This window comes from Callithrix jacchus, chromosome 6, assembly GCF_049354715.1.
Source record: "Callithrix jacchus isolate 240 chromosome 6, calJac240_pri, whole genome shotgun sequence".
NCBI classification, from domain to species: Eukaryota; Metazoa; Chordata; class Mammalia; order Primates; family Cebidae; genus Callithrix; species Callithrix jacchus.
Window position 1 is genome coordinate 50,943,370 of NC_133507.1, and position 25,822 is coordinate 50,969,191.

A 25,822-nucleotide genomic window follows, 5' to 3' on the forward strand; every position below is an offset into this window, starting at 1 on the left:
GACAAATGGAAGATCCCGCACAGGCAGAGATGGACCACACACACCTCCATTCTACAATTAGGTCACATGACAGATATATTTGTAAAGCATATGGAATCAAGGCATTCACACAGGGCAGGAACAGATACGTGATCCCCGGCCCAGCCTGCCTTGTCCACCAAAGTCCCATAAAGGCACATAAGCACTGGCAGTACAGAGTGAGGCCTTGCTGAGTAAGAGCCACTCATTTCTTGTTACACTAAGTTGTATATATCCATATTCAAAAAGGCATTGACAAGGATCTCTGAGCACTATGCAAGGGAGCTTGGATTGTCTGTGCAAAATTTAACCATCAAAGTTCTGTGATAAGAGCAATGTCATAAGTATGTCTTTGTTTAGAAATATTTTTTCGGTGACCTTGTGCAGTTGAAATTAGAAGAGAAAGTGAATGGTATCACTAGGATACCGTTTAGAAGGCCATTACAATAATCCAGGAAAAAGATAAATTCAGTACCATCATTTGGTGGTTTACACTTTTAAAAATCCCTGGTGCATAATACTTTGTGACATACAAGGAATGATACAAAATTTGTTCCTTCAATTTTGAAGTTTCTATATTTATTTTCCATTGATTTCTGTTGCTTCCTTACCTCTCATAACCAATCATTCATCAAGTACTACTAAGTCTAACTTTCAATATCTCGAGAACCTGTCCTCTTCTCTCTGCCAATGTGTTGATAAAGGCCACATTTATCACATAGACTAACATTTCTCAACTATGCACAAACTGTTCTTGGGGATTCCATTAAAAAAGGAAAGTTTTCTGGTCAAATACTTTTGCAAAGTCCTGGGCTAAACAAATTTAAATAGTTTGCTTTTCTGAGCTTTAAGGAATGCTTATATGACTTGGGAATTCCTAGAGAGAAGTTCCCCTTTGATAGAAACCCTACTGACATCTCCAGTGGTCCTCAGAATAGAGACTGTAAATTGCTGACATGGACAAATAAATTTCCCCTGCATTTCTGCAAAACTTCTTTCAGTCTGCTGACTTCCTGTGTGTATTGCCTGCAGGAACGGGATCATGTAGTATAAGACAGAGAAAAAGGTAATCCATTCTTAAAGTTTGGATTTTAAAAGTTAAGAGAACAATAATTCATGGACCATAGATTTGAAAGACCAGGATCAGCAAGGGCAAAGCTTTCTATATTCAAACTAGATAAAAGGAAGAAAAAGGAAAAATAGTTGAGATTAACTGCAGGGTTTGATACAACAGATTAAGAAGGCCCAGGTCCCAACCCACTCACCAGCCCTGCACTGAGCCCTGATGGAGGAAAAGGAATCAGAAACCCCAGGATAGTTTGGTGGGATCTAAGAACAAAGGGAACCTGTGCCGACCCAGCAAGACAGAACTGTGGTAAGAAAGCAAGACTTTGCAAATAAAATTGCTGAAATGTAATTCATGTCTGTGTTGGGGATTCTCAACCTCAGCACTACTGATATTTTGGTCTGGATAATTCTTTGCTGTGGGATCCTCATGTGGAGTGTAGGATATTTAGCAGCATCCCTGTCCTCTGCCCTCCATATGCTTGTAACATACTCTGCATCCCTAGTTGCAATTACTAAAAATGCTTCTAGACATTACCAAATGTCTCCTGGGTGCAAAATCTCTACTGAGAGCCACTCGTTTAGGTAAAGTCCTACACACAGTTTCTTCTTAACCTAGTGCAGCTCACGAGTAGCAGAAAGAATCATTTGGGAAGATCCAGAGCAACATACATGGATGATGTCCCACAACCAGATGATATGTAAAAGCAAAAAAACCCCAATGGCAATGGATGCCAGAAAGGATTGATCACTCTCAAGAACAAACTGACACACTCTCCACAAATACCTCCACATTGCAGCTAAATTAGTTAAGAACCTAGATACTAGAGCATAGTGAAAGCCAGGCTGCCTACTTTTAAATCCCAGGAATCACTCAGCTTTCTAGGCCTCTGTTTCTTCATATCTGTGAGATGCAGATAATGACAGTATATACCACATGGGGTTACAATGGTAATTAAATGAGTTAAATTTGGTGAAGTACCTGCTCTTTATTTAATTACATTTTGAGTAAATGGTGGTTTTTACTATGTATATAAATATCCCTGGGATTAGTTCCAAGTCAGAGAAGGAGAATGTGACCCTGAATTATTAATGTAACTAAACTTCTGCCATCAAATCAAATAGGTTCACACTATTCTATGAAACTGAAACTCACAGAAAAATACATTTCTTTTTATATAACCAGTTTGTGTTCTGAAATTTCTCCTCATTCATTGGTTTCTTTGCCTGCCATCTAAAATTCCCTGTCTTTGTCCCTTAATGTATCTTCATACCATCACTGTGGTCATCTTATAAAATCTCAAACTGGATCAGATATGAGTTTTCCATTATACACAGCCATGGTCCCACAGAGATGTCTCAAGAACTCAGGGTGTATGTGGAAGGCATGGCATGAGAGTCTCTGGTGTGCTCCTCCATGATTAACTCCTAGATTGAGTTTCTGTGTAAGATTTTATTTGAAAAATTACATGTGTTCCTACAAAATGTCACTGGCCCACAGAGACCCCACCAGATGGCAGTCGAGGCCACCATGAGCAGCCCTCATCCATCCCTCCAGCTGTTCAACACAGGCCCCTGTAATCCAGATGAACAGTCACTGGTAGGGTCCATGTGCTTTCAGCCTCATAGTTTTGCACATGCTATTTCATCTGCTTAAAATATCTTCCTCTATTTCCTGCAGATACGAAGTCATGGGAATCATGCTTGGATTTGCATTTTAATGGGAAACTGATGGACTAAAGGCCTCTTCAGACTTTGGTGTGGAGGGAGCTTCCCTTAGGTGCTGTGGGATTCTTTGCCAAAGCTAGAGATATACTGCTTTCCTAGGTGTCACCCCCCACCACCCCAAGGATCTGCCACAGCACTGAGGGTGCTCTAAAGATGCAGACTATTGTATCTACTAACCTTAGAAAATCAATCTCTCTCTTCCATTCTTTCATATCTTCCTGTTTACCTTCCCAAAGGTCTCTGCTGCTCCTACCTCCCAGGATAGTATCCCCTCAAGGGGCCTCTAGCACACCAAAGGCATTTTTCTTTTAGAATGGACAATTTCTCCTTCCTCTCTGCAACACAACTCTCCCCTGATACAAAGGGAGCACAGGGGGTCTGACTACCTATCTGGAAAGGGAAAATAAGTGAACATCTAGAGTAAAAAACACAACCAATCACCCTTTTATCTGCAAATGTTATCTCAGTGAATAGCAACTTCTTTATTTGTACTTTCTCTGAATAAGTTTAGAGTCATTTTGTAAACAGAAAATAGAATGCTTTTTGAGTCCAATCAAGACACACATCTATATTGAAGCATTACTATGCAAGGTAAATATTAACTGAGTTATATATTATCCACATACCTGTGACATAGGTATATACAAAAAGCAGTACCTTATAGAGTAACTGCCTCTCTCTTTTCCAAACCTTCAATGCAGTTAAATCAGTGATGGAAAATGCTATTTCCTCAGGAGGGTCACCATTCATTGTCTTCATTTGTGCATTGGTATCTATGCCCTTTCAGTTCAATGCCACAACCCATCAGATCACCTCCTCCTCTGTCCCATTTGGCAGCCAGTGTCAGGACTGCTGCTGTTTTTCCATCTGTCAAACTCAATCTACCTTCAACGTAGAGGCAAGGCCTGGAGAGTGGACTGAGTAAAGAACAATGAAGTCAGGTTGGTTTCACCCTGAATTTCAAAAACTTTGAGGGAAAAAGGAATTCTAATAACATGGAAAATTTCCTTTGCAGGAGTCTGCCTTCAGCCCTGGGAGATAGCAACCCTATTCAGTGGACAGCTTTTGCACTGTCTGCCCAGCTACAAGAATTCCTTCCTCTTAGCCCGAGAAAGAAAGGAGCAAGGTAGCAGCCATTTTGAACAATTCTGTACAATGAGCCCAAACTCCTTGTAATAGCAGATTGGTCCAGAGATGATATGCGATCTGAGTTGGCCAATTAGATAGAACAGAAAATGCCTACATAACCTCCTTGAAAATGGACATCAATTGAAACTGCCTCCTCGATTTGCTGGTTTGGATAAAGTACTTAACCTCTCTTGACTATTTCTTCATCAGTAAAAAGAATAGTTTGGAATAAATAATTTTTACATTTCCCTTCTGCTCTTGCAGTATGGTTTTCACAATAAAAGTGGGTTCTAGAGTCAATGAAGCCTGGGTTCACAATCATACCCTGTCAGTTACTATAGTCTATGACTTAAAAAGATTTCTCAGCTTTCTAAGCATCAGTTTCAAAATGGGGACTATGATAGTGTCTACCTTGTTGTTAAGAGATATAATACATGTTCTGGGCTTAAAACACCACCACACACAGTCAAGCACCCATAGTCTCTTGTTGCCATCACTGGTGTTATTTCTATTTCAGCAAGATTTAAAATTAAAGAAAAAGAAGGAAAGAAGAAAAGAAAAGGAAACCAAGGTAAAAAACATCATAATTGTTCAGCAAAAAAAAAAAATGATCTGAATTTAAAAAATTAAACCATTTGATTCATCGATACCGCTAAAAGTTCAGGAGAGAAAGTAAATATGACTCTCCAGGCATGTAAAAATGTGCAGGATGTTTAATTGTGGCCTTATAAAAGAAGGTAACACTATTCATATCAAGCTCTATCACTCTCAGAACTTAAAAATCCAATAACAGAGGGTCCTCCAAATATAAATAGCATTGGGTAAAATCATAACTCTCTCATGAGTGATAATATCTATAAACTACTAAACTTGAAGAACCATGTTCAAGACTTACTTATCCCATTGTCTTTCTTTGTAACCTTGTCTTGGTGACATGTACAGTATCCATATACCAGGGATATTATTTTCTTCCATATGTCAGGAGCATAATGATCACTACCCAAACACCATACAAGGCTGATGCTCCAATCTAATTATCTCAATCCAGAAACTACTCTAAATAGCCCTAAAGGTAGAAATGCTTTAAGATAATCAGAAGAACAAACTAGATGTCCATCATAGAATATTTTCTCCATATAAATATATATTCTGCCAGAAAAATATTGCCACAGATTTACTCAAATATTCAGCCTTTTCCCAGTTCAATTATTTAGTGAGTCATATGACCTGATTGGGTACAATACAATAAATTGAAGAAGGGTGAGGGGATATAAGACAGGTAAGAGAAAAAAATCAAAGAACCAGTGATGTACAATGTGGTATAATATAATGCCAGTCTAAAAAGATGAAAAATCTTGACAGTAAATGGGCTTTAGTTAGTGGAGGCAGTTCGACCCAGGGTACTCAGCCAGTACAGAAATGTAATTCTACCTGTAAATCTGAGAGCAAGTACCACCAAAATTGATGGGGACAAGGATCAAGGATAAAGTCAACATCCAAAGGGCATGTCACACTTGCCTCTCATACAAAAGATATATATGGATCACATATATCATATTATTCAAAACTCATTTGTGAAGATTTGCAGCCCTTGTTCCATTTTCTGGGCTTGTATGTGCAATGCAACATGTGCACACATGATCCTTTCAGATGGTCACAGTAGGAAACTGGCAAGAGTTTCACTATTTGGGAGATCCTAGAGACCTCCTAAAGAATTCAAGAATGAAATCATCCATTATCCCATATTTGCAACTTGATATATTAGATGCCCTAGAATCCAAAGTATGTTTAAGCTGGTCCAGGGTAGGACAAAATGGGTCGCTATTGTCCATCCCATTTAATTATCTGGACACTACTAAGAGTTGTCATGTCATGTGGCTAGCAGGACTTTTTCAAAGCCAACTTGTTTTTTTGCAAGATGATGAAAGGTAAAAAGGAAGTTTCAGAGATTCTCTCTTAGACTACATTCTCTTCACTGGCATACTTACACATGGTAGTGACTGAATACATACTTTTGGTTGGCTATGGAAAGCCATCTCCTTGGAGGAGCTGATGACTTTTGCTATCAAAATAGTAATTACATCATTTTTGTCCCAAATTTTGGGCTATTCAGTTATTTTTACATTTACATTTCAGACCCATAGTCTTATAAAATATCTATAATGGCTATTTTCAGAATTTGAAACCACGAACCAACAGAATGTGGTTCAACAGCCTCAGGATCTGAAGTCATTTTAGACACACAGGTACAAGATTTCATTTAAATTGTTCTAATAACTCAGATGTTTAACCAGGTATGTTACTGGCTTGTTCTGTTACATTTGCATATTTTCAAATGGAAATTTGCCGACACAAGGTGGCAAGAAACTAAAGCTTTTACCAAATTCAAGGAGTTGAAGAAAACGTGAATGAATAAATGCAGGTGAAAACACTCTTAAAAAGTTTAACAAACTACTTAGTTAACAGTGTTTAAAATCACTGGAGAACACTAATATATTCTTCCCCTAAAACTGACAAATTGGGTGCCACTGCTTCTTGTCTGCTAAGGACCCCATTCTTATATTCTTCATCAGGCTGCTGTGCTAGGTGCCTGCCCTCTGACCAGACTATAGCTGATAACCTTCAACACAAAATTACTTTTGAGCGGTCCCCACACTATACCCTGCAAGGTAGCACAATAATCTTGATACCTCTTCTTCCAAAGCCCAAGATTCTACCAGCTTATTCTCAAGTCACCTAATAATGGAATCATAAGAAAAAAGAGAGGTCAATTTTCCAAGTTCATACTTAAAAAATTTTTTTCTTAAAATTTACCTATTCCTACTTACTTGTTTCACACATGTGAAAAGTGAGGTTCACTAAAGATAAATTCCCTGCCCAATCTCACCACAATAATTAAGAGTGGAAACAGGACCAGAAACCATGTATTTAATTCCCAATTTTGTATGGCTGTCTCCACTCTACCTTGGAGAAAGTCTTCCTTAACGCTTCTTTTTTCCTAAGTTCCTTGCAGACACTTTTGGTTTAGTAGTAGCAGTAGTGGCAATGCCATTGGACCAAAGCAATAATGAACCAGAGGAGAGGGAGAGAAGCCATGGGAGCTACAGGGCAGCACAGATGGACACTGTGGAAGGGACTGGAATAAAGAAGCATGTGGTATTAGTATCAGGTTACCCCTTCTCTGCCCCCTCAGAGGAGACTCAGGAAAGAATAAGTGAAATATTCATTGCACATATCGATGTGCTCCACAGATGCTGTTGTTTAAATCCACTTTAAACAGAGTATCTTTTTAAAAGTCTACTTCAACAAAGAAGCCTATAACTAGAATAACTGCTTGCCATATGATACATAGCTTGGATAGAGGGTCCATGGTGGCACACAGCTCTGGAAAGAAGCCCTTGGCCCTCATGCCAAGAGGTGAGGTCTGGAGCAAGGAGGAGGTGCTGCACATGAGAGGAGCCAGCCTGGATGAAGACTAATTTGCTGTAAAAAAAACGGTTATGGGTACCAAGTAAAGAATGAATTATGGAACTCTGTGGAGAGAAATGGGCTGAGGGCAGATTTATTATGCTCCATTTCCACTCTGCTAGCAGGCTGCACAGTCTCAGAGGTATAGGTTTACTCAGGATTGAAATTTTACATCCAGGGACGCTATCTCTAATAATCTAATTTGGTGAGATGAGAAAATCATATCTTGTAAACCAATCATCCCTTTCCAAAAGCCCATATAAAAGTTTACAGGCTGTTGAGGTGTCTGGCCATAGCACAAGCTTCTATTACAGGTGATGCAGAGACAATGGACTTAAAGATGAAATTATTTTAATAAGAATGCTACTACTCGGTATGTGCAGTTTGTTCTTTACAACCTGAACTTCATAAATTTTTATAAGGTGTCTATTTATTGTCAGGCTCAGGGGCTGTTGTGCCACCACTGCTCAGTCAAAGCCTTTTCAAATGAAAGAATTTTTATTCGGGTAAGATACATTATGTGATATTAAGATATACGACCCCACGTCCATTTCTAGCGTCTCCTCAGTAACATTTGTGTCTCCTATGCAAATGTTAAAATAAATATAGTCTCAACCACTGTGAATGGGCTGCTCTTTTGGTCGCTGAACATGTGGGAGCAGAATGCCTCAGCAGGAAGGAACCTTGACTTTCCTTTACTAAGTCTGCAATGTGAAGAAATGATGTTCAAGAGCACAACAAAACCCATGCCAAGGAAACTTCTTCAGGACTTGGGTGCTGATGGGTGCTGATCTCTTTCAGGTGTTATAGAAAAGAGAAAGAAAAAAAAGCGAGGGGACTATTTCCAAATAATAGCAGCTATCATTTCTAAGGGCTTATCATGTTTCCGGCACAGGAAAAACACTTTATATACGTTATCTCATTGAGTCCTTGCAATCCTATGAGATATATATTATGCCCATTATGAGAAGAATCCTCAGCTTAAATATGTTTATAATTTGCCTAAGGCCATATGGAAGGGACTCAATCTGGAGGGGTCCGATCACAAAGAATATAGCCTCATCCCAATGCCATCTTCCAAACAGGATTCTAAGCCCAACACTTCTTCCCTTGTCAGCATCATTCTGGCTTTGTGGTTATTTAGGAGAATACCATGCAGATGAAAAGGACAAAGGGACTTCAGAAAACCTTTGAAGGAAACCGAGATTATGAATTACAGGCTTTAAGACTGAATGAGCCCCAAAATCATCGTGAATGAAACAATTAGGTGGTCACAGGACTAGTTCCAGGTCACATAGCTAGTTAGAAGTGGGAGAAGGATTTCCTCCTCGTCCTTCACTAGTGATACCAAAGGTAACACATCTATTTGGGGAGATGAAGGAGTTGCGTAATAACTGGTTTTCCCTTCTCTAATTTTGGGGATTTATTTTTGGCATCATTCTTTCCCTCCACCCCTGAAATAGAATGGATGGGTTAAGTAATTAGGATATAATTAGTATCAGGAAGGTGGGGTCCAGAAGAGAAAGAATATTCCAGTATTTTTTCTTTTAGTTTCAAATGTTGAAGATAAAAGTCATCATGGGTATTTCTTTTGAGGGAGGGTTGTGACAAGAGGAGCAATCAAATATTGAGTCAAGGAACATTAGCATTTACTATTTGTTAGACACTTGTGTAGTCATTAACCTGATAAATAAGTCAAGGGGTCTGCCCTCAAGTAGCTTACAGTCTAGTGAGAAAAATCAACACAAACATATTACAATCTAATATTGCAAGCACCATACGAGAAACACAGAAAAAGTGATATGAAAACATGAAAAGATTACCAAGGAGTTTAAACTTAGCTGTGATGGGTATGCAGCACAACCTGTGAGAAGTCACCAAGCTTGACCCTTGGGTGAAGGGCTGCAAACAACTGCAGAATTCTGGCTAAGAGGGAACACATTGGCATCTGTGCTTTTTGCTGTTAGATGAGATAATGCTGTGGCATATAGTAGGTGTTCAATAAGTGCAGTGTGCTCAAAACCTGGAAAAATAATAAAAAGCTGGGGGAAAGAAATGAAGTAATTGTTCTATCATCTTTTAAGGAGTTCAGGAACACCTCTCCCACTTCCTTTCTTTTTACATAACCCCTTCCCCTATAGTCGCTCCTCAAATTATTTTATCAATAATGCCAAGAATGAGAAAGACTATAGCAGTCAGCTCAATTGGGCTTCCATTCAATGCAGGAATTCCTTCTATGCTATGTCTGGTAGCTGATCCTCTCATCTAACACATAATTTCAGTTAGAAGGAACATGAAACTTCAAGGTAGCTATACAATTACTGGATAGCATGAATCACTAGAAAGTTCTTTCTTATATTAAGTTGAAACCTGCATCCCACACACTGAATCTGGCTGTGCCTGCTGGAACTTCGGAAAATGAATCTACTTCCTTGTCCACATGTCATCCCTTCAAGTGTTTACAGGCAACTATCATGTTTGTTCAAAGCCTTCTTTATTCAGAACCAGATGGGGAGGCACATGCTTTGTCTATCCTTTTGCTAAAGGGGGTTAAGAAACAGCAGCCAGGGAGATGGGGGAGACTCACACAGATTCTGCTTTGTGAATTCCAGCATGCTAGGCTGCTTAGAGTGGCTTCAACCAGTGCTGGAATCATAATGCTAATGCACACTTTCTTGTGGTTATAATAAGGCTTGAGAGAGAAGAAAAAGTGGGCTAGACCAAGAGATGCTTAGTGTGGTATGACCTTTCCAATTAAACACAAGCCCTGTGGATTATTAAAAATCTGTCCCATGGCGGGCTCCTCAAATTACCACCAGAATTGGCCTTATGCATCAGTTCAGATGTTGCCTTTTGCATTTTTTTCTTAATGTTACAAGATAAACTTGCCATGTGACCAGCAATTTGCCTCTTGAGAAGATCTGTAAAGTTTGACATCTCCTATTTGCAAAGTCCCCTGTCCCCTCTCACATTTAATTTGGTTTTATCATTTTCTGAGTAGGTCAACCTTTTTGCCAATCACCCCCTTCACCAATATCTTCCATCATCATTGAGCCCTTCCTTACAGCTAAAGAAAGAAACTGAGGCCAGACACAGTGACTCAAATCTGAAATCCCAATACTTTGGGAGGACGAGGTGGGAGAATTGCTTGAGGCCACGGGCTTAAGACGAGCCTGTGAAACACAGAAAGACATCACCTATAAAATACTTTTTTAATTAGCTGGCCATAGTGGTACACACCTGTAGTCCTAGCTACTTTGAGGGTGAGGTGGGAAGGTCACCTGAGTCCAGGAGTTGGAGGCCACAGTGAAATAGGAGTGCAACACTGCACTCCAGGCTGGGTGACAGAGCAAGACCCTGTCTTTTAAAAAAGAAAAGGAAGTTGACATCTATGAGAGCTGAATCAGACTGAACGTAGGGTTCAATCATAACATGGCCCTACAACAAGAAAATGCTGAACCGTCACTTTATGCCGCCCTCCTCTCAATCACTCTCTGAGGTTTTATAGATAACAAAGCATTCTTTCACAGGACAGAATTCTATTGCTGGATTTCAAAATAATCAATGATCAGAGTTAGAGCTACTCATGACAAAGTGCTTCAAAATGTTTAATGTCATTTTTGTTCATTACATATAGCAACATAAAAAAATTCTACAGTTTGCAACTGTAAATGGATCTATAGAAGTACACACAGAAGACTCAGAAGAATTGTTATGCATATACAGTAAACAGTTTTTCTTGCTACAATTCTTGATAATTTCTTAATAATTCAGAAATGTGATTTCAAGAATCAAATTTTCCTAAAGATCAGACTACCTTTGACTCATGCCAGCTAAGAGTACATTATACTATTCATTTTCCAATGCAATATAAAAGAAAGAAAACAGATCTGAGAACCTGTGAAATTCTCGACAAATTTAAACCTTGCTTATGTAAGCGATGCACAGTGAGGCAAGAAAGACTCCAAGGATTTGCAAGGGCTGAAAGAGGATGTCTCTGCCAGGACAACAGCAGTTAGGATGTGCACCATCACATCTGCACAGTGTGATGTGGCACAGTCATCTCAGTCTCCACTAGGCAGCTATGGAGAAGGGAAGGCAGGAAGGGACCATAGAGAAAGGAGTCTATTTCTCACCATAAAACCACAAGGACAGGAGAAATGGCTTTTTCCAGGATGCAGAGAAGGCAAAAGCAGCCTCTAGACATTCAACAGTCACAGTGATCTCAATACCATCCATCTGGTCACTGCCATCAGTGTGGTTACAGAAAAACTGTGAGTCATGGAGGCAAAGGTGAAACTCTATGCAGTCATAATTATCGTAGTGGGAGCCAAAAATGCCAGCTCTAGAACCTTACCTCCTATCACCTCTTTTAGATTTTGTAGGGTTTGGGCCCTGGAATCCATTTACCATAAGTGAGTTCACACAGATACTGTGGCAGGTGTCTAGTGGTTCACGCTTGCATGGAAAACCATGGTGGACTAAAACCTGTAAAGGCCAGTGAATACCCAATGAGGGAGCACAGACTTGTTCTCCAGAATTCATACATGACAGGCTCCATGTGGGCGATTTCTCAAAGCAACTTAAGATAGGAGTGCTCTGTGGTACTGAACATAGGGAGTTGAGCTTGGCATAGTTTGCTGGACTTTTACTAAGAACCACTGGTAATTTTGATATATATCCCCAGTTGAGAGCTAGTGCTAATCTCCAAGTGTGGTTTGTCAATCACCTGGGATACTTGTAAATTACTTAGATTACTGGGTCCTACCTCAGACCTGGTGAGTCGGAGATTTCAAGGGTTAAATCCATGTCTCTGTATCTTTAGCCAATTCCCAGGTCTTCTTTCACATGCTAAAGTCCAACAATGACTGCATTAGAGAGGGCTTTAGAACCAGCTTGATGAACACAAGCATGGGAAAAAGACAACTATGCAAAAGAGGAACAAGACTAATATCTCAACCTTCCTCATTCTGACTCTTGAAGATTTTACTCCTGTGAAAGTGAGTTTGACTCTTAAGAACCACACATGTAGTCATGAGGTACAAATGGACTTCGCTCTTTGGTAATCCTGTGCACAGTTTGACAATAACACCTTTCTCTTACAAATTATTTTTCTTTCTATATTCCAATTTAGAAAATCAAATTTGGATGTGAAAACAAATACCTATGAACCCAGGAGAGGTGACTATCCAATGATTAATACAATTCTAGTACCAGAAAAAAAGACCGTCCTATAAATGAGTCCTAGTTATATAAACCCTGTTTACATAAGCTGGCTTCTCTACCTGGATCACTCCCTCACTTGGTCATTTCCAAACATTCCAGGTTCTTACAGGTATACCAAGTTCAGAAAGCATATTCATGTAGAAGCTATGTGTTCAGCTACTTGGTCCTCCAAAACTCCCAGAACCCAAGTCTACCTGTGTTTCATGTGGTTACGAACATTCAAAAGTCCTCGTAATGCTTAGACTTTCACACCACTATACTCTCCTTCATTTCATTGTTCTTTTAAACAAGGAAAGGCAGATGAGAAAACAAAATATATAACTGAAAAATACATAGTAAGTTTCAAACTGAAGGTTTAAAAGTCAGAGTAGCAGAAGTTAGCTTGGCAAAGAAATCAGTGTACCTATAGGTATTTAATATTAATAATTATATAATGTACAATTATGGCTACATATATGAGTATGGTAGGTGCCAAGAACTTTGTGAAGTATGCTATGTGCATTATCTAATTTTATCTGATGAAAATCCCAAGAAAGTTTCTTTCAGACTCGGTAAACTAAAGCACAGAGAGGTTAAGTAACTTAGAATCACAAAGCTAAAAAACGGAAGAACTGAAATTTGCATACACAAAGTATGACACCAGAGCCAAACTCAACATTTAGGCTTTGCTATTTCCCATCTTCAATAGTGCATCACATGCAGGAAATGAGATGTGTTTTATCATCATCATTTCCAGATGTCTAAGAATATGTGCAATGGCTAACTTATTTAAAAACAGAAAATTCCATGTGTATAAAATTGAAATGTCTGAAGCATGTATATTTGTAGGCAAACAATGGCATTTTTGTGTTTGTATTGAAGCATTAGCTTTTTCATACCATGCAAGGTAAAACTTCTCCCTCAGCCTGCGAGAAAAAGTGTTTTCACCTCCAACGTAACAAATCTAAGGAAATCACAGGGTCCACACAATTTCTCTGTGAAGTTTAAATGTCAGTGTTAATGCCAGAAGTTCTCTACCCTCACTCGTAATGTTTAATTTCCCTAAGCTCAAGTTTTAAATATTCTAAATTCTCGGGGTCCCATTTTTCTAATTTATCAGTGATGATTTTGTACAAAGATCTCTTTTAACTCTAAACATACACTGACACTGATTTAATGATTGTCTTTGAATGAATGGTAGTCATTTCCATATCCTTACCTATTATTAGGTCTCCATTTAAAAAATAAAGGCAAAAATTATAATTACTTTTACACCAACCTATTTCACAGAAATAGGAATCTGTTAAGCCTAAGAGGAATTTGAAACTGAACCCTGGATCGAAATCATTATAAGCTAACTGCTAGGCGTCCAGGCCTCTAGACATGAAAACTTTATTTACCACACTATCTGTCAGATGAACCTCTTTAACACACATCAAAAATCACAGCTCCCTGTAGAATTTAACACAGTTTTAACACTTGTATACTGAAGTAAAGATTTAGAAGAATTCACTCATTATGTCTCACAATGGGCCTTTTCTTAGTGTAGCTCAAAGTACTTCTTAAAATTTCATCATGTCTTAATTGTGTCATAAAAAAGTACACATTGCATCACAGTAGGGAAAATAAACAGTAGGCTGTTAGTGAAGATTTAACAGAAAATATTCTCCTTGATCCTAAAGTAAATGATACAGAAATGAAACTTTTTATTCCAAGAGAAAACAATGAAAACAGTACTCAGCTACAGTTCTTTCACAGGTGAAGGATATCAGCATAACAATCCCTGATAATCATGACTGAGTAGCTCTGCCAGGCCCACTGGAATCACAGCGCACCTCTGTTATTTATTTTCAGATGTGTACAGAAAAAACAGAAAAGGGGAATATGGGCCTTGGGTTAATATTGTTTATGTCCATTTATCTAATCTTCGTTTTGCTGATATAATGATAACATAATAACATAATGGCTATTTCAGAATCTCAGCCAAAAAGAAAAGAAAAAGTTGATTAGCTTTGGCCTGCATAGCACAGGATAGCTCTCTGTGTGTGCTTTTCTTCTTTATTTTTAAATTCCATTTCCCATTATAAACTCAGAAATGTAAATGCTTTCTACATTCATATTTATTTCCAAAATAAAATGCTCTCTTAGGTCCATGAATTTCAATTTTTATTTGTTGATGATAGAACTGTCTTTATTAAAAGACTAAGTCATTTTTCATAAAGGAGGTATGAAAGCCTGGTCATCTTTTGTATCAGTTTATATGTATTTTCATCCATCTATTTATGAGATCATAGAGTTGATGTGGCACCAAATAGATCAAAAAAGGGTGACTGTTTCATGTTAGTATATATGCTTTCTTCCATATTTTTTTCACTGACTTCTGAAAAATATGCTCATAAATTTCTTTTCAGACTGATCACATGGTGCTGAATGTCCTGAAACTGACCAGGGGTCAAGAAAAGTGTTAGCTTGGCAAAGGCAAGATAACCCTTAACCAGTTAGTGAATGTAAGCTTTAATAGTATCATTATGGTGATAAACAGCTACTACCATTTCTTGAATAACCACAGTGTGCATAGTATCTACTGCTGGCTCCAAAGACATTATCCTGCAACAAAGTCAGCCCATTTCATAGACAAAGAAAGTGAGGGCCAAAGAAGTTAAGTAACCCTCGTACCCACAAGCTATCAAAGCTGGTGGTGAGTGGCTAAGCCATGATTTGACAAAATGCTGTGTTCCTAAATACCACAATACACTCCCTTTACTGTAGTTGTCCATCCAGTTTGTAGTTCTCCATCCAGTCTGGAAAGAGGGAGATTTTTTAAAAATACTGACATATGAAAGCATCCCCTAAAGATGGCTAAGAGCATCACTGTTTTTCTAAAGCTCCCAAAGTGATTACAGTGTGAATCCCAGGGTGAGAACAACTGGATTCAAAGATGCCAATGAATATTCATTTTCTTAAGAAATAGGAATATTTCTTCAATTAGAGCTAGAATAACAACTAAAGTTCAAGTTGTTTATCTAGAACAGGAACCTGAAACAGGAGCACCAGACGGGGGCATACATCAGCACCAGCATCATCAGAAGATTTTCGTTTCCTTCCCTCAACCTGCTCCTTCTGCCCCATGTGCAGATCCCACATGGTATTTTAGTGGTAAAGTAGACCCAGGAAGTAACCCACGCCCTTCATCTACAAGTGATACAAGAGCCCAGAAAAGAAACAGCTGTGCCCAACATCTCACCCTAGCAATAAAGAGAACTTGAGTCTCCTGTGCCCTATTTCAGTGCTCCTTTTGCTTAAAAATTTTGGAAGCAGTAGGAAAACAGGTGGGGCATAGAGTCAGCCAAGGCACCTGAAGAGAATTGTAAGAAACCAAGAGAGCAGAGACAAAATAAAAAGAAGTCAAACCAGAGTGGGAAAGGAGAACAGCTGCAATCTCACAATCTGCGATCTACATATGATAGGGAAATGAGAAGGAATATTTAACCAAGCAATGCAACTGGCCAGAGAAAAATGTAGTCAGGAGAACTAGCAACTGCAATCATGTATCAGTAAAATGAGGTAAAAATCCCAGGGAATAAACAAACCTTCCACTCAGTTTCAGAAAGCATATCCAAGCCCACCATACTTTCAGAATAGAAAATAATATTGAAACAGAAACAAACTAGGACAATCTCCAGGCAGAGAGGCAGGGGCTGCTAGAAAACCCCAAATATGTTATGCATCATCTACTGCCTTGCTTCTCAAAACATGGTTCAAGGATCACCTATTTCAAAATTACCTGGGAGCTTGTGAGAAAGGCATAATCTTGGGCTTCATCCTAAACCTGTTCAACCAGAATGTGCATTTTAATAAGATTTTTGTAATGATTTATATGCACACTAAGTTTAAGAAGCACTGGTTCTACTATAAGAGCCCTGTTAAGGTGTTAATAAAATAGTTATTACATAAATTAGCACTACAGAACTGCGTAGAATTCAATCCAACTAGTTAAAATTTCTTGTTGATGTCCTATGATATGGCAGGCCCTGAGCTGGGTATTTCAGGAAATGAAGGTCCCATGTTAAGCAAGGGGTGCACCACCCCATAGGGGAGAATACAGAAAGCACCTATATATTTGGAAGACTCTGACTCGTAGTCCACAGGGAAGAGGTTAGGCAAAATATAACAGGGTTTGCTGAAGCAAAAGCTGGAGTGCAGAGGGAGATCAGGACGCATGTAGCAATTGCACTGACTTTCTGACAAGTGTAAATGATTGAAGGGAAGTAAGAGGGCCCCTTACTAGCAGAGGGAACAGCATAAGCAATGACACAGAGCTAAGACAACCTGCTGTGTTAAGGAAATACTACCTTCAGCCTAGAGAAGTCTCAAATTGCATCAAGGAGACTTGGGACTCTATGATGATGTCTCAAGACTAGTAAGAGCAGGGAGCGGAAGTTAGTAGGATCTCTGGGACTCCATTCCAACCACTTAAGATTATATTTTAATAGAGTTCAACATTGAAAAATAATATTTTAAATGTATCATGGAGCCAATACACATGGTGCTTTTAAAATTATTGAGTGCCGTGCTGGTCATGTAGTAGGCACTCAAATATTCACTGGAGAAATTAATAAATTAATGACTGGATCTATCAACCAATGAGATCAAAGTAAAAAATGCAGAGCTACTTTGGGGCTGGACCGCAGAAGTTCTTCACTGTTTGAGGAGGGCTTAATATGTCACTCGGTAGGACACTAAGGAAAAGTTTACTAGCCAGTGATTAGGCTTGGTTCTCTTTGGGAAGCTTATTCTGCAAAATGAAGTGTGAAATAAATTGGGAGAGAATGGAGATGGGAAACGAGTCAGGAAGCCATTGTGGTGGTCTCTAGAAAGAGATAAGAAGACTGAAAAAAAATAGCCACCATGGGAATAGAAAGATGAAGAAGCAGGCATCATAAAACATCATGGAGATGAACTATGTCTGACTTGTTTGTGAATTTTATGTGAAAGGCAAAGATACTGGGAGGGTCATCGGTGACTAGGAGAAATATTAAAATTGACACAAAGTCATCCTTGTTCACTTAGGAGAAAAGTTAATTAGAGCTTAGTTAGACCAGCTAGAGTTGAGACACCTGAGAGAAATACAAAATTATCTCTTAGGTGATTCAAAATGTAAACGTAAAATTTAGCAGGGAGAGTAGAGCTAGGATGTCACTTCAGGAAGAAATAATCTAGCACTATTAAAAAGAAACAACTGAATAAAAAGTAACATACAAAAGAGCAAAAAGGAGACAACCTATAATCTATAAAGCAACAGAGATGAAGAGAAATCCCCAGAATTTTTTTAAAAAACAAGAAAGAAAGAAAAAGAAAAGATAAAAGGACCATATTGAGAAACAGTGGGGACAGAGACAGGAATCGGGGGTTGGGGGGTGGCAAAATAGAGATAGTGAAATGGTGTGGCAGGGATATAATAAAAACCACAGGCACATAAAAAGCAATGGGAAACTGGGACAGACACACACTCCCTGTTCTTTAGGTCTTTGAAGACATATAGGATAGGGTATTACGGGAACAGCAGAAAGCAATTTTGCTCTTTATTTCTGTGAACAACTCACTCCTGTAAGAAGTTAGCTAATTGCTCATTTTTTAAAAATATAAATTCTTGCTGTTAAAAATCAAGCAATGATATCTTCAGATTCAGCTGGGAGAAAAAGTCTAGGGCAGGACAGGCAGGGTGGCCAGTCCAAAGACTTAAGATCCTTGTCTTTTCCATGGTGCCTGACTCCACATGGCATTAGTCTGTATAGACCTCAGAATTGTTTTGAAAGATATTTTTTTCTTTGAGTCAGGTCACTTGCCTGAGAAAAAGAATGCTGGGAGCACCTGATATGCTTTGATCAATCCTCATTTAATAGTTACACTTTTTAAAGTGATCCTCCAGCTGTTGACAGGTCTCACTAATTGGCCACATTTGGGTGACAAGTACTAATGACAGTTCCTTCTCTGGTTAGACTGGAGAGGAGACACCTCCATTGGTCTCCTGTCTACCTCCATTGAAGAAAAATACATTAAATGTATTGTTTTCTTTTTGCTCTGTGAATCTGTATATTGTTAAAATGCTGTAAGATATCAACATGATTTTTTTCAATATACATGATACTTAGTGGTTATTAAACTTCCATAAAGGGATCATTACTTATGTAATGTAAAATAATATACTGCAAACAAAGCACATAAGACATTATGCTGCAAAACATTAAAATCACCAGGATGATTCCAGAATGGACAATAGTTTTTCCTTTGTTAGGAGAATTCACCTTCCCCAAAGTATTTTACTACAAATCCATCCAAGAGAGGTCAAGGAGATCTATAAGAATAGCTATTTGATTTGTGGTTTTCATCCCAAGCTTCCTCAAATCACTTTTGGAAACAGGTAAGAGTGTAAATTACAATACCACAAATATTTAATTTATGGGAATATAGAATCTGAAAAACAACCAACACTTTGATCAAATAAGCATTTTTTTTTTCATCTTAAAAACCTCAAGTAACAGAACTTTCAATGCTGTATTTTCCATTCTAAAGGCATTTATCTATTACAGGGAAGGGGCAGCACATACTCAATGCACATATGGCATTAAAATAAGATTAAAGGATGCTGAAAACCGGTGAAATTAGGCCCTGGAACATTTAAGGGAGTTCTTTCAAGCCCGAGCCTTTAACTTATCTAAGAGGTAGCTTACTGACTTTATGAAAAGCCTTCTTTTTAATTAGATAAATGCATTTCCCACAGTTTCATAAACTGTGTGGAAGCTGCCAGTTTCCATGCTTTAGGCTGGGCCCTATAACACAAATGTTTTGTTCCTTCTGTAGGAACATCTTTTTGCTACTACATCTCGACAAAGTTTGCATTCCCCTTGGTGTGTATACCTCAGCAAAGCAAAAACCAAACAGAACTGCAAACCTCATCTCTGTGTGACAATGAAAGAAGACGTTTCCCAACCCAAGAACTTTTCAGAGCATTCCAAAGCCGCGTTTATTTTGTGTTCTTGGGCGTGGGGAGACGGGGGATACTTCTTGGCAATTTATTTCCCCTGAAGAACAGCTCTTCCTATCCAGGTTCACCATGAAAACTGTTTGTCCTCCAGAGTCTAGGGAAGCATCGTCCTGCCAGCTCTCCCTTCTCCCCACAGGCCCCCGCACAAAACAGTGGCGAAACAGATGGTCCTCCCCCTCCCCTTCTCCTAGTCCCTTCCGCAGTCCCACAGTGTCCTCCCACCCTGCGCTGACACCTTCACCAGAGATTAGTGGCCGAGGCCGCCCGTCAGGGCTCCTAACAAGTGCAAACTTTGGGGACTTTCTCTGTGCCCCTCCGCCCCATCTCATCTGGGCTCTGCTGCAGAACTCACCCGCGACTCACCAAGCTTCGACTGCTACCCTCCTCCCACACCTCCGTCCCCTAATTAACTACTCGTTTCCCGGTCTGGGAGAGAAAGAAAAACCCCAAACTTCCAGCCCAGGTGAGGAGGCGCTGCGGCTAAGCACAGCGGGGCACCCTCCTCGTCCTCTCCCCTCTCCATCCGTCCTTGGGAATTGGAGCCTACCCTGGGGAACAGCTGAGTCTGCTCCTGTGGCTTCCACGACCTAATCCTAACTCTTGCGAGTCCGCAGGAGTTAGGATTAGGTCGTGGAAGCTACAGGCGCCTGGGCGCCCTCTTCTACAAGTGGGACTGCAGGACAAGGTGCAAACTCTATCAGGAGGGGGCCTCCCAGCCGTTACCTCGGGCGGCGCGCCCAGGTGCACGCTCGCTACGCGGAGGCGGGCGGGGGCCGGGCGAGCAGAGGGCGCCTATTCCGAGGATGCCGGGCTGGGCTGGGCGCCCGGAGCTTACCTCGGCGCGCGGGCCGCGGACGCGTGGGGCAGTGGCTCCTCCAGCCGGAAAGCTGTTGCTCACGCTCCGGTGTTGACTGCGGTCCCGCGGGGCTGCACAGGCTTCGCGCAGACGTTCTCCCGCGATCTGCTGCAGCCAGAGCGGTGGCGGCCGCGGAGGTGGAGGTGGCGCCGGCGATAGCTCGGCCCGGCGCGGCCCCGGAACTGTCCAACTCTTGCCCGCGCGGGGCTTAAGCGCCCGGCCGCTGTCCCCGCGCTGAGCGCCTGCGCGCCCGGCCTCGCCCAGGTGAGGGGCGTGTGCCCGGAGCCCGCGGGGCGCGCCCGGCCCGGCGCCGCCGCCCGCCAGCTGCCCTGGCCTGGCCGAGGACCCCGGGATTTGGCCGTGCCAACGCCACTCTCGCGCGCCGAAGCTGTGACGGTTTACCAAGCAGAGACTTGCGAGGCACACACACTAGAGGGAATGAGGCGGGACCGTTCGGGGGCTCCTTGACACTGCAGAGCCTCCCGCAGCATCGCTGCCTTAAATCCCGCCTTTCCAGGCGTGCGCGCACTGCCAGCCAGAGGAGGCTCCGTCCCGACCAGGGGTCCGCCGCGGTCCTCAGCCCCAGGGCTCGCGTCCTGAAGAGATCTTTGGCAATGGCTGGGGTCCCAAAGCCGAGATGCCAAGCCGCGCCGTGGGGCGGATGCTTCCAATATTAGTCAAGCCAGAGTGAAACTCTTCTTGCAGATCGTCAGACCGACTATGTTTTTCGTCTCTGACCAGCCCTGGGCTCGCAGACCACAGCGAGCAGCCTCGGCATAATTAGCGGAGCCGGGAAGGCCCGCAGCGCAGAAGGCATCGCAGCCTCGCCGCGGATCTGAAAGTCTAGTGGGCGGGGGGCTCATATTCCTCCGGATTTCTTTTCCGTATTTAAGTTTTCAAAACTAAAATCTGTCATCGGTTACCCTGAGGTAGAGGGCATCTTCTGAAAATTAGTGCAAACATGGCCAAGGTACTTGGTTCTGAAAGGGAAAACACTTAGAACACTTAAGAAAGGGAAAATAATTTTAAAGAGCAGTTTTCTGAGATTACTTCTTTGGGGAGAAGTTCAAGAGTCATAAATGACCAGAGAGCTGTATTATATAGCAGAGATTTTTTTTTAACCAGATGATCTTAAAACATTTTTCTTTGGTTCTTCTCTCAGATGATTGACACTCACTCCGTAAATAATTAATCCTGCAGCTGTTAATGTCTTGGTGGAATCGTCTAGAATAAATATCTTAACATCCAGCCAAATCCAATGTTGTTCTCCCAGGGTGGGCTTGAGATGTGACAAACACACAAACACAACATCCTAGAGCTTTCTAAAGGAGCAGGTTGTGTTTATAACTCACCTTGGAATATAGGGTTAATGCAAGCACCAGCACATCTGAGGTACCAGGGTGAGAAAGGACATAAATCTGACTTACAGTTTTCTATTTTTAGAATCCAAATATCTTCACATCTAGGTCGGCAGTCTCAATTCTAAGGACAGGCGCTTATTGGTGTGTTTATTCTTAAAACTGTACCTTATTTGAAGTTGCTACAGAAGGACAGCACCAAAATTCAATCATTTTAACCCAAAAGAACATGAGCTATGATAATTGCTTAAAATCTTTTTTACAAAATTATGATCTTAAGATCTCTTCTCATCAGTAAAGGGTATATTGAAAACAAGTCTTTCACAAGTCCCTGAAGGTCAGTAAGGCAGAGCTCTGGCAGGCTGCGAAAAGCAGGAAATTCCAGAGGCAAAAACCTTCCTTGAGGAAAACAACCAGCTTCCAGTGCCCTGCACTTCAGAGTTGGGAACAGTGTGGTGTGTCAGGGTTGCCTCTGAACTCAGGTAAGTATTGGTGTCTCCACGAATCTAAGATTCAGAAAAAGGGTGAGGGCCCCTTAAAGTCTCCAGTCAACACCTTGGATTGCACTTGGAGGCAAATGAGTAACCTCTGCAGAGTGGAACACCTGTGAGAAGTGTTCTCCGTGGCTTGCACAATTTAGCAGCATGTGCATTTTTTATGTCCTGCAAACTGCAACTATATCCTTCCCTCCTCCCTGTCTATTTTTAATCACCTATAGCTAAGACTTATGCAGAGAATAATTTGAGGGTTGCATTTCCTAACAGCTGAAAGAAGCATGAAATACATGCAGACAGCTCCCAGTTTTTCACCTGTGACATAACTGACTAAGAATCCTGCCCTTCAGGTCCCTAGCCAAGACAGGATTAAGGCCTCTGGAGTGAGCCCCAAGCATTGAAACAATTGCAGTGCCTCCTTTCTAAATGCACTTCAATACGGAAACAATGTTAAATTTAAAAACACAATATTTAAATATATAGAGAAAAAACAGCTTCTGTCCAGATTTTCTGATTGCAAATGTATTCCTATTGTATAACTTGTCATTGACCATGCCTTTCCAGTATTACCTGACATAGGGGATTCTCCTGTCCTCAAAGCCTCCAAGCACAGCTTTCCTGGAACCATTATGGCTCATTCCTGGCAATAATGGAGTAAACCAATGCAGGGAACTATAGCCCTAGGCTTGGGGCATTAGGAGAGTGGTCAGGATAACAGCAACACTGGAAGGCTAGCTTATTAAGGAAAGATCCCAAGTATCAAGAAGGAACATAACAGAAAAGGACTAATTTAAGTTTGTTTTTCCTACTTTTTGTGTTTATGAAGTATGTGGTACATTGATTCCTAAATATTGAAGACCTTAGCTAGACAAATTCCTTTTAACTGCATTCACGAGTTTACACTTTCCAGTGGATAAATAACTTGGTGATAACAAGGAACATCAACAAATTTGGAGACCTCATAGTTCCCTTAGTTTTACTATATGAGAAATGGAAATGAGTTCACACATAAGATGTATACTACTCGAGTGATGGGTGCACCAAAATCTCACAAATCACCACTAAAGAACTTACATAACCAAATACTACCTGTCCCCCAAAAACCTATGGAAACATTTTTTTTAAAGATGTCATATTGTAAAACAGGGGCCTACAGACATTTTGAATCTCTTTGCAGCCATCAGTGAGACTCTGGTTCCCAGGCAGGGGCCATATTTTGAAAACACTCCTGCAATAGAGAAAACCAGACTAGATAGGATTAGAAAACCCAAAGTCTGGGGCTATAGCACAGTGGTAGAGCATTTGACTGCAGAAAACCCAAAGTTAAACTTCAGCTGTAGCTTTCAAGCCTAGAATTCAGTCCTGTAAAACAAGACTAAGTCAGCCTTGTCTCCATAGATTACAGTAATATTCAGGAGACATGATGTATAGAGAACACTTTGGAGACTGTACAGGAACACACAATACCAGTGGTTATAGTTGTCTTTCTAATATTTCTCTTTTCCTCCGTTGTTTTTGCAGTATTCTGCAAACATTCATTCAAAGTGTCTTATTAATCCTATTTGGTTTTTCAATCATCTTCACTGGGAACCCTTTCTGATAACTACTTTTAAATGGCTCCAGTGTCAAGTAATGGGGAAATACAAGTTCCTGTGTTGGATGAGCAGGGCTTGAGTTCTGACTTTGCATTTACTTACTAGTTACCTGTTACTTTTCATTCCTTCTAAACTTCAGTTTTTCTCCTTTGATATCAAAAAAGAAATACTCCTTCTTCATAGGATTATCCCACAGACCAAAGCAAATGGGGATTATTTTGCAAACTGTAAAACACCTGACAAATGCCAATTAGAGTTTAGTTAACAACTACTTGGAAGCAAATAGGAGGTTTATCTCCAATATTTGGCGATGAGGTTAACAATGTACTAGAAATTTTTTAAAAAGGGGAGTACTAAACACTGGGGTCTATTGGGGGGAAAAGGGGAGGGCCAGTGGGAGGGGGAGGTGGGGAGGGATAGCCTGGGGAGAAATGCCAAATGTGGGTGAAGGGGAGAAGAAAAGCAAAGCACACTGCCATGTGTGTACCTACGCAACTGTCTTGCATGCTCTGCTCATGTACCCCAAAACCTAAAATCCAATAAAAAATTAAAAAAAAAAAAAAAATCAGAAAAAAAAAAAAATGTCTGAGACTTGTAAAGCAACATACAACTGGAAGAAAGAAAATATTGACATTTCACAATAGGCTACTAAATTATATTTGTTTACAAGGGTGCATGAATATCTTGCATATGTCAGAAGATTCTGTATTTTATTTCAACTTTCACATATTGTGAGAAATTAATGGGATAGATGCTTTATCACATTTGTTCTTAGCAGTCCTAACTCAGGCTCAGTTAAAAAGTATTTCTTCAAAGACACTAATAGTAATTGTCTTAAGGAGGTCTGCCCACTCAAGATAAATAAAAATGAATTGTAACAAAAAATCGGGGTTTTATTGATCAGTTAATTTTCAGTATCATTTTCTTGTATGTTTGGAAAAAATAATGGAATTGATAGATCTTTGAGGCTAATGAGATGATTTTAGGTAAAAGTTTCAAATTTGACTTAGACCTGTATCTCTAAAAATGTATGAAAAGGTATAGTTTATTTTAACTGTAAATCTTAAAGTTGTTTCTGAGTTGTAAATTTGTGTTTTACATTTGTCTCATTTTTAAATCTATTTTAAATCTAACCATAGCTTATGTATTTGGAAGGTGAAAGGATACAAAACTCCTTACATCTCAAGCTTACTTGAGAAACTATGCTGTTATTTTCTTCTGTCTCTGTCTTGGGAGATTGTTTTTGTGTGAATCATTAGTATTCTTTGAAAAGGAATTGTCATCTTGGCCTATAATTATTTTTTAACTGGAAATTGGGTTCCCTTTCATCTTCCTTTTTTATTTGAATACTCTTAGCAGAGAAGGACCATGTATTTAAATTCCTTGCTCACTAACGTGTCTTCCTTTTTTACATTGAATACATTATGATTTATCTTGATATTTTTAGATTAATTATTTAATATTTTCCCAAGTGTGACTGAGCCGTTTGTTTTCACTCTTTCCTCCTATAAATTTATTTTCTTGAGATTTAGTGGAATTGGTGCTTTGCTGTGACATCATGCCCCTCTCTGGGGCAGTAGTATCTTTTGTGTCCAGAGGTGATTAATATTGTAAAAGTATTCCTTCTAGACTCTAACCATGGCTTTGCAGTAATAACACTGCTTCTTGTTATGCATCTGTCCCTTTGAAACCTAATCCAGCACTGCCTTGGGCCCCAAGATGAAGACTGCACTGATTTTACAATACCCCAAATCCTTTCCTGATTAGATTGCAAGGTGATTGCCGTGGTTAACACTTATTCCCCAGTTTGGCTCTTTGCTCCGAGATAAATATAAAATAATTAATCTTCTTTTAACTGCATA

General features: G+C 40.1%; 1 protein-coding gene and 1 long non-coding RNA gene across 7 annotated transcripts in view; one reads left to right on the forward strand and one right to left on the reverse strand.

Annotated features, from left to right (window-relative positions):
* ZNF385B (zinc finger protein 385B) overlaps window positions 1-20,953 on the reverse strand; it is a 400,251-nt gene extending 379,298 nt beyond the window's left edge. For all 6 annotated transcript variants that reach the window (XM_078327336.1, XM_035304435.3, XM_035304434.3 and 3 more), the window contains exon 1: window positions 20,493-20,953. The gene's annotated coding sequence lies outside the window, so the exon portion shown is untranslated. The remainder of the gene's footprint in view (window positions 1-20,492) is intronic.
* On the forward strand, window positions 20,437-24,542 carry LOC144576628 (uncharacterized). Its single transcript, XR_013518858.1, has 2 exons — window positions 20,437-21,483; window positions 21,676-24,542. It is a non-coding gene; the product is annotated as an uncharacterized LOC144576628 (long non-coding RNA).
* The last annotated feature ends 1,280 nt before the right edge of the window (window positions 24,543-25,822 follow it).